Source organism: Pseudorca crassidens, chromosome 3 (assembly GCF_039906515.1).
Source record: "Pseudorca crassidens isolate mPseCra1 chromosome 3, mPseCra1.hap1, whole genome shotgun sequence".
Lineage (NCBI taxonomy): Eukaryota > Metazoa > Chordata > Mammalia > Artiodactyla > Delphinidae > Pseudorca > Pseudorca crassidens.
In genome coordinates, this window is record NC_090298.1 from 153,103,204 (window position 1) to 153,109,758 (window position 6,555).

General features: G+C 42.0%; 1 pseudogene; it reads right to left on the reverse strand.

Annotated features, from left to right (window-relative positions):
* Positions 1-1,931: 1,931 nt before the first annotated feature.
* Positions 1,932-5,095, reverse strand: LOC137222139 (serine/threonine-protein kinase Nek4 pseudogene; annotated as a pseudogene).
* Positions 5,096-6,555: the final 1,460 nt, after the last annotated feature.

Below are 6,555 nucleotides of genomic sequence, written 5' to 3' on the forward strand. Positions count from 1 at the left end.
GTTACCACCCCATATCAACTGAAATTATGAAGACTTCCAGCTGTCCAGGAGTGTGTGTGTTTGTGTGTGTGTGTGTGTGTGTGTACACGTATCTGGACAGGTGTGCTTAGATCTGGGAAGAAAATACAGTAGGACTTTGAAGAAGATACAGATCCCATTCCTATACAAAGAACAAGTGATTTGGTAGCTGGCAGGTTACACTGGTGTAGCTGATTTGAAAACTCCATATGTAAATGACTCTTCTCCACAAACCCTAACACTCACTCTTGTACTAACCACACAAAATCCTTTACACATTTCAGTCACCCATTAATAATGATGAAAGCCCTTGGAAAACATCCTTTGAGCCATAACCTTTCAACACGGTCTTTCAATATTCTGTTGCTCCGGGTTCCACCACTCATATTTTCCTATCACCTCTGCCTGAAACAGCAAGTTCAAGGCCTTTCCTCTCCTTCCCATGTATGCTCCATCACTTTGAAGGCTTTCCTTCAACATCCTAGCTCCTCTTGCTTTGGCAAACAGACTCATGAAGGACAGAAGCACGTGGCTTTTACAAAGTCTCTTTACTTAGGTGGTGTAGGATGATGCAACCCAATCAAATTCTTCCAAAGAATTCAATAGGCACTGAGAATATTTCTGTTATTTCTCCCATTTCACACCCCATCTCTCTGTGCTGACAGCTGGCTTTAACAGTATGTTCCATTCCGATGTCACCCCAGGTATACGACAGGTCAGATCTTTAACAAGAGTGATTCAATCTGGATGAAGAGGAAACATATTGGTAATAAAGTTCTGGGTGTATTTACTTGATAACAGCCTAAGATGATGGACCCATTTATTTTTAAAGACAAACAATTATTTTAATAGTGCCTCCACCATTGAGCTTTGTGTTTGCTTTCTTTTTTTTTGCTTTGGGGAAGGGGGGGTGTTTTCATTTTGTTTTGATTTTGGCCTTAGCACTCAATAATAAGTGCTAATTATAAGTGTTTTGTGATTTCCTTGAAGGAGATGAGCATTACCACTAGAATTCCTCCGCAGATTATTTTTAAAGTTTCCCTTGCAAAGTATGTCGTTTGGCTGTCTTGAGAACTCCCAAGATGAATAGCAGTTTTTGGTTAAAAAAATAAATAAATAATAAAGTTGATATACACTCTGCAAATGACATTGCACGTGCACATATTAGATATTTAGGGGTAAGTCAGTGATTATTGTTAGAACTTTAAAATCATCACAGAATAAGAAACGATCTTAGTTGCAACACGTCTTGTATAGATTACAGGCTTGTGAGAGCCAGGAATTTTTATAGATTTAGGTATGAAACCTTTTATGGTTTCATGCAGACTGGCTGAAGAAAACAGAAAATGTCTGGTCATGCACAGAAGTGACTGCCATGGACGAAAGGAGGTGCAGAAGTTGGAAATCTGCATGTCTACCCCTTACCAGTCACACTCCACTCCTGCTCAAATTCAAGTTTATCTGCTCCTGGGTTAAGGTGGTAAGTGACAAAGACTCTCTCCTTGACCAAACTCCAGTCAGGTTTCGTTCAGCTCTTTTATCTAGGTCCTGGCCTCAGGCATGTCCTTAAGAGCCCATTTTAGCAAGATTCCTGTCAAGTCATATTAGCCAGAATCCTCCATTCTTTTTTTTTTTTTTTTTTTTTTTTTTACTAATCAAAACTTTTATTTTTTAAAAACTATTTGCTAGATGGGTATTGCCCTTTATTAAACAACTAATAAAATATGTGATATACAATTCTACATTTAAAACATGGGAAGACAATATCTTGATGTATAAGAAGACAAATTTCAGGAGACAAATATGTCCAACATAACTAAAAGGATCTGGACTTTACTTAACACCTGCTGAATTAGAAAAGGAATTAGCGTTTAAGGAATGTTTTCGCTGATGGAAAAATAAATCTTAAAAAGAAAAAAAAAAAATCCAGTATGTAAAAACATATTGATTTACTAGCCCAAAATAACTCCTAGTTTCATTTCTTGTATACCCTGAATGAGGTCCATATTAAATGGAAATAAAATGTTAAAACATCCATCAATATGCAAAAAAAGGAATTCAATGCTCAAGTACTATATATAATGCCATATCTTTAAATCTACTCCCAGAATAATAAAAAAAATAATTTATCAACTTCTACTTAAGGTTATTAACAGTAAAAAGTAGTGTCACTGGATATATGTCATTTATTTCTCCTATTGCTTTCGTCACTCTAGTATAATATAAAACTTCCAATCCAGTATGTTATATCCCTGTATTCAAGCTAATAAGTACCTTAAAAAAAATAGTTCTAGATATCAAGTTGGTTTAAGGCTCAGTAAACAGTAACCAAATAAACGTCGTACAACAGATTTTCCCTCATAAAGAGAATAAGATAGCCAAAGGTTTTTTTCTTTTGTAATAAGCTTGCTTCATATTACTCTGTCCAATTTTTTTCTAGTAAAAAAAGGCCCAACAAAATATAAGGATGGTGAATGGACTCCAGTCATTATTATAGGTTTGTTTGTTTTTGTTTAAGCCAAAAACGTTTGAAAATAGTTTCATTCTGGCAGCAGATTAGGTAAATTCTCAAAATTTTACATTATCTTCAAAAAATTTTAACTGGTGAGCTTTCACATTGTAAGTCACATACTTTTCACCCATGTGCTCCCGCAAACGTACCTCTCTTTCCAATTCATCCTCCTCTTCCAAAATATCATACACCTGCTCTAAAAGCTGAATCCCCAGGCCCCGAATTACATCAGCTCTCAAGACTTCAACTATTCTTCTGATTTTTTCAGAACCTGGCACGATAGCTGAAGGTAGCTCTTTAAAACGGAGTTCCTCCGCCTCCTCTGCAACTTTCCCATGAAGTATCAGTGTGTCCCGATACTTCCGAAGAAGTTTAAATTCTGACACTGGCTCTGGTACCAGGAGATCTTCATAGCTCTCTTTAGAGTCCAAATTCAGGGTCTGTGTCATCAATTGTACCAAGTCACTCATTTCATTTGTATGACCTTTCCCTTCCTTGGAATCCCCATTTGATTTATCAGTTGAACTTGTAGAAGAACTTAACTCATCCTCAGAGAGACAATGGGTGAGTTTCCTTTCCTGAGCAACGCTGTAGTCAGAAGACAACCATTGAGCAGGGGTAGGGTGGCCTTCCTCTTGTGGTTTCTCTGACCCCGCTGGACTCAGAGAAACTCTCCTCACTGAAGGGCCTGAGGGGAAGATCTCTTCCTGTGACTGCTTTAGTCGCCTCCTCTCTCTTGCTGATAATGGGCGGTCCTTTGATGATGATATCTCACTGTTCCTCGACCTGCTCACAGACCCAGTGATCACTCTACTTTGGTTTTCAGCATCTTTTTGTGTTGATGTGACATCCACTTTTCCAACAGTAGAAAGAGAAGGCAAAAGACGAGGAGGAGTCTCTTGGAACTGTCTCTCTTCCTCACTATGCTCAGTATGTTCTCTTTTCTTCTGCCGCCGCTGTTGAGACAGGAAAGGTTCAGACCCAGAGCTGTGTGGCTGTAAAGTTGGGTGGATTCTGTCCTGTTTTTCTATAACACATTCACCAGCAACTTGATCCTGGTCCTTTGATAAATTTTGGTCTTTGTTTAGGGGCTGCAGAGGCTTCACTGGGTCATTCCTTTCTCCAGTGACATAGTCAATGGACCATGTGGAAATTCGGTTTCCAGGTTGAGCACTGGATTTAGTGTTATCCTGCAGCCTCTCTTTCACTTGAGAAATAATACATTTACCTTCTAGCTCATTAGAGGCATCTAAGTGTCTTCGTTGATTCTCTTGAACTAAGCTGTTGTTCACTGAGTTCCTCCTTTCTGCAGGTAAGATGTCAATATTCACCCTACTGATCGTGGCTAGCGATTCTGCAGTATTGCTTATGTCTGGTTTGTAGGTGTGGCCTTTCAGACGTGGGGGTGTCTTCAAGGGGCCAATGACTATGGGTTTCTCCTGGGACAAATACTTGTCTTCACCCATTACATATGTCTTGGAGCCCTCAGAAGAGTGTGGTTGAGGGGGAACGGCTTCATGACTTAATTCAGCCTTTCCAGAAACCACTGTAGCCACAGGCTTGGATTTAGAGTCGTCATTTTTAATATTATTTTTGGAGTTTTTTGCCTTCGTGGCCTCCAAAAACAAGGATATTTGGCGCTTTATGTAAGGCTGCCTTAGGATGCTCCTCACAGAAGGTCTTTCTTCAGGCCTTTTGCTCAGCATGGTTCTTATTATTTCTGCCAGCTCTGGGCTGTAATCTTTCGGCATTGGTGGCAGCTTTCCTTCAATAATCCGATAAACTAAAGAATTCATGTCTTTTGCATTGAAAGCATGCTTCAGGGTGGCCATTTCATAAACACAGCATCCCAGAGCCCAAACATCAGACTTAATAGTTGTAGGGTTTGTTTGAGAACAATTCAGGGCTCATGTAATTGGGTGTGCCAATGAGGGTGCTAGCCATGTCACAGTGGTTCTCAAGGACTCGGGCAATTCCTAGGTCACCCACTTTGATGATGTTTTTTCTTGTTAGGAAGACATTTTGAGTTTTTAGATCTCGGTGAAGGATGTGTTTTTCATGTAAATACTGCAGAGCCATAGCGATCTGAACAAACCATTCCACCACCTGACTCTCAGACAGAAGCCTCCCCTTCTGCTCTTTGAGCTTTCGGTACAGATCACCTCCTTCGCAGAAGCCCATGACGATGTACAGCAGACCATCCCCTCCCTCCCACGACTCCTTGTAGGTGACAATATTGGGATGCTTCAATTGAGACAAGAGCTGAGCTTCCTGTTCAGCAGCTTGCCGCTCTCGGCTGGAGGCATTTCGGAGGTTCAGCTTTTTGATGACATACTGCCTGCCGTCCCGTCGGTGCCTCACGAGCGTCACCTCCCCGTAGCTGCCCCTGCCCACGACACGCAGGTAGCAGTAGGCGGTCAGGGGCATGATCCCGGAGCGGGCCCACAGTCGGGATGCGGCGGCAGCGGCGGGGGGCGCGGCAAGCGGCGGCGGGAGACCCCGCTCATTCCAGAGAGGAAGTGGTGCTGGCGGCGGCTGAGGCGGCCCTGCCAGGGCGCCAGCGCAGAGGCCTCCATTCTTGATATCCGATCACTTTCCTCATTCCTACTGTCCCCCCAGGTGATGTCTGATCACCCTGGCTTGCCTTTAGTAAGAATCCTATTAGGGGGCTTCCCTGGTGGCGCAGTGGTTGAGAGTCCGCCTGCTGATTCAGGGGACACAGGTTCGTGCCCCGGTCCGGGAAGATCCCACATGCCGCGGAGCGGCTGGGCCCATGAGCCTTGGCCGCTGAGCCTGGCGTCCGGAGCCTGTGCTCCGCAACGGGAGAGGCCACAACAGTGAGAGGCCCGCGTACCGCAAAAAAAAAAACAAAAAAACAAACAACAAAAAAAAGAATCCTATTAGGTAGGTTTGGCCAGAATTCCTCCTTACCCCTGTTTCCTTAGTCATTTTCCACCCTGCTTCTTGGCTATAAATTCCCATTTTTCCTTGTTATATTCAGAATGCAGCCCAGTTTCTCCCCCTACTGCAAACCCCACTGCAGTGAGTTCAATCTCTCCCTGCTCCTAGAAAACCCCACCGCAGTAGTCCCTACACCTTTCATGATAGTCCTAAATAAAATCTGCCTTAGTGTTCTTTAACAAGCACCATGAATAATTACTTCTTTACATAAGACACTCGAAAGATATTTTAGGAAGCATTGATTATTTTGTTAACTGAATGCTACATCCAACTGGGGAGTTAATTCACCTGTGAAAAAAAAAAAGCTAATCTCCCTGGGTGCATTTTTGTTGTCCAAGGAGGAGAAGATGTGGTCCTACCAAGAAAAACAGGACTGGAAAAGGAGAGCCACATACTATTGCAATGTGTCTACTGAGGAAATGCTAGAAGAACGAATGGCGGATCAGTGAACCTAGTCAGAGACAGAAAGATGAAAGTTCATGATCCCAAGGATAAAGAAGTCTCTCTTGCCCAAGCAGATACTCGGGATGATCATTAGGGTTTGTGGTATTATGTGGAAATGATTCTGCACTGGAAAGCAAGAGCTGTTACCAAGGTTCACTGACATCTTTGTCACCGTCTTGTTTGATTAGAGATGGCAGAGTTTGAAAGGCTATTTTAATTTTTTCATTCTCTTTCACAAATAAACCATGAAAGATTGGGAGGGGAGAGATTTATAGGTTTGTGGGAGTGAGAATTAAGGATTTTGGAGGTTTGTTTTTTCTTTAAACAAAGTCACATAAAGTAGCGTACCACACCCCTATTGAGCTCACAGCTACTTTTTCACATTGTACTCCTTGCTTCAAATTAGACTTTTGGAGGGATTCTTCATTTAATTTTAAATAATATTTGGATTTCAAAAGGGAAATCATATTCCTCAGCTGGAGTCAACTCTTGTGGATGGGAGAGACTAAAGCTCACATCATGGTGGACACAGCATTCCATCCTTGCCTTTCCTACTGTCTATCGCTATTCTGAACTGCTACGGACACACTGAAAGAATATGTATGCTGTACATGTTTTGG